The sequence below is a fragment of the Benincasa hispida genome, chromosome 3 (genome assembly GCF_027475165.1).
Source record: "Benincasa hispida cultivar pf3 chromosome 3, pf3_genome.v1.1, whole genome shotgun sequence".
In the NCBI taxonomy this organism is placed as follows: domain Eukaryota; kingdom Viridiplantae; phylum Streptophyta; class Magnoliopsida; order Cucurbitales; family Cucurbitaceae; genus Benincasa; species Benincasa hispida.
In genome coordinates, this window is record NC_143480.1 from 48,742,796 (window position 1) to 48,745,314 (window position 2,519).

The 2,519-nt window shown below is 29.2% G+C and overlaps 1 pseudogene; it reads left to right on the forward strand.

Annotated features, from left to right (window-relative positions):
- Nucleotides 1–969: 969 nt before the first annotated feature.
- LOC120074604 (glutathione S-transferase U8 pseudogene) lies at nt 970–1,497 on the forward strand (annotated as a pseudogene).
- The last annotated feature ends 1,022 nt before the right edge of the window (nt 1,498–2,519 follow it).

The following is a 2,519-nucleotide window of genomic DNA, read 5'->3' on the forward strand; positions in this document are numbered from 1 at the left end:
CCAATATTTCTGGTTTAGTATATGAATACTTTGTAGAGAATTTGTTATGTTTTGAGAATAGGAAAGAATCAGATTTTTTTTTTTTTTTTTTTTTGTCTTGGAAAAGTTAGAAAAATGTGTGTATAATAGAAAAAAAATCAACCATAGAAAAAAAAAAAAAAAAAAAAAAAAAAAAAAAAAAGACAAAATCAATTTCATTTAGAAAAACTGTACCAGATATCCCAACTCAACTCAATTTTGCACCCCACATACAAACTTTCCGACTCAATTCAACTCAACTCAGCACCCCAAATATAGATACTAATTACCAACTCAACTCTGCATCCTAAACACAAACAATTTAACTCTTCAGATAATTTAACTTCCCAGATAAAAATTATCAACTCAACTCCGTGTTTTTATTGCGTGTCAAATGCCCCCTTAGTTAAGTACATGCTTAATATAATCATATCTTTATTGTTTTTAAAAAAATAAATATCAAGAATCAAAAGAGAACGAATAGACTTAATTTTAAATACTTTTCGTCCATAGACAACCCCACTACATCCTAAATATTTTTTCTTCCACAGAAATCTCCACCACATAATTGACGTTGAGAAAAAAGTTAGTATGATATATGAAAGGTCAACGATTTGTTTGGATCTAATGGTGTTGTAAACTGCTACATCAAGAAATATTTGATAATATAGAGTTCCATCTCAAAGTTAATTGACAATGAAAAGAGTAGTCAATCTATCTTATTAAGAGTATGAGATCCCTTTAATTTTTCAAACGTGTAATTCACATTCAGGAAAGGCTTATTATGAATCTAAGACCATTAGATTCCACTTGAAGAAATTGAAGCAAATTGTCGACCTTTCGCATCATACTAATTAAGGTTGTGTCATTGTATCCTAATTTTCCATGGTGTAAGTGACCAACCACCCATTTCCCATTATTGAAAAGCTTTTTTGTAGAGCAGAAATTAAAATGGCGGAAGAATTGGAGGTGTTCGGTTTCTGGCCAAGTCCGTTTAGTCTGAGAGTGGAGTTGGCTCTCAAACTCAAAGGCATCCAGTACAAATACTTGGAAGAAGATGTGCTGAACAATAAGAGCGATTTGCTGGCGAAACACAATTCAATTTACAAGAACATCTATGTTCTACTGCACCATGGAAAACCCATTTTAGAGTATCTTGTAATTCTCGAACACATTGAAGAAGCCTGGAAACACAGCCACATCTTGCCCCAACATCCCCATCAAAGAGCTCTTGCAAGGTTTTGGGCTACGTTTATCTATGGCAAGGTACACAAAGACATGCCTGCCCTAAATTTTAATTTTTTATTTCCTCTTTTCAAATTCTTGCTTTGTATTTTTCTACTTTCGCTAAACTTTTGATTAGATGTTTCATCTGATGATCATTTTTTTAAATATATATAAAGCTTATAAAGATTAGAAAAATAATTAGGTGTTGCTTGGACTATATCTATGTTTATGCAGAGGAAAACTCTCAAATAAAAAACTCAGTTTTTTATTTATTAAAAAAATGGTTTTTAAAATGTTTTTCGTTGTGTCTGAAAGAAGGGAAAGAGGGTGTTGCGACTAATAATTGCTCTAAAAGATCACTAGGTATGAAGTTATTTCTTTTGTTATTTACTTTATAACAGGAGTTATTTTCAAATAAAGAAAAATGAACCAACTTATTTACAAATATAACAAAATTTCGTTATCTATTGGTGATAGATCACAATAGACCACGATAGACATTTATCAATGAGCGATAGACTGCTTTAAATGTCTATCGCAGTTTTTTGCCCACTGATAGATATGTATCACAGTCTATCACTGATAGTGATATTTTGCTATATTTGAAAATATTTTAACAATTTTACAATTTAAAACAATTACTCTAATAGTAATGTCTGTTTTAAAATTATAGGTCCAATTTTTTTTAATATAGTTTTTAAAAATAAAAATACTTAGGTGCATGTTAGGCTCCACCTATTTTTGTAGATTCCACCAACTTATTTCGGTCTTAATTTGGCACTTGACAAATTCTTCTTACTTCTTTTTTTAAATTATTTAAATTATTATTATTTTTTTTTTTTTTTTGTCTACTCTTTTAACAAATTGGATAATAGTTGAGATGTTACAAAAGATGAAGATCGTGTTGAAAAAAACCTTCCACTTATACTGCAAGAACAAGTAGAAAATAATTTAAAAAATAAAAGAAAACAACAAAAACAAACACAATAATTTATATGAAAAACTATAAAATGGAGAAAAACCACAATCTACTAGAAAAAGAATCCACTAAATGAAAACTTTTTAGAATTACAATAATACTCTCTCAAAGCATTTTATTAATCATATTTTCTCCTTTCTCAAATTATATATACAAAAATAGGATTTAATTAATATGAATTAGCACACCCAAGCTTTGAAGCGTTTTTAACTACAACAATTGAAACCAAAGTCAAAGGCTCCTTTTATAGTGTTTGGATTGGAGTAATAAAACTAGGATTGAACTAATTTGAACA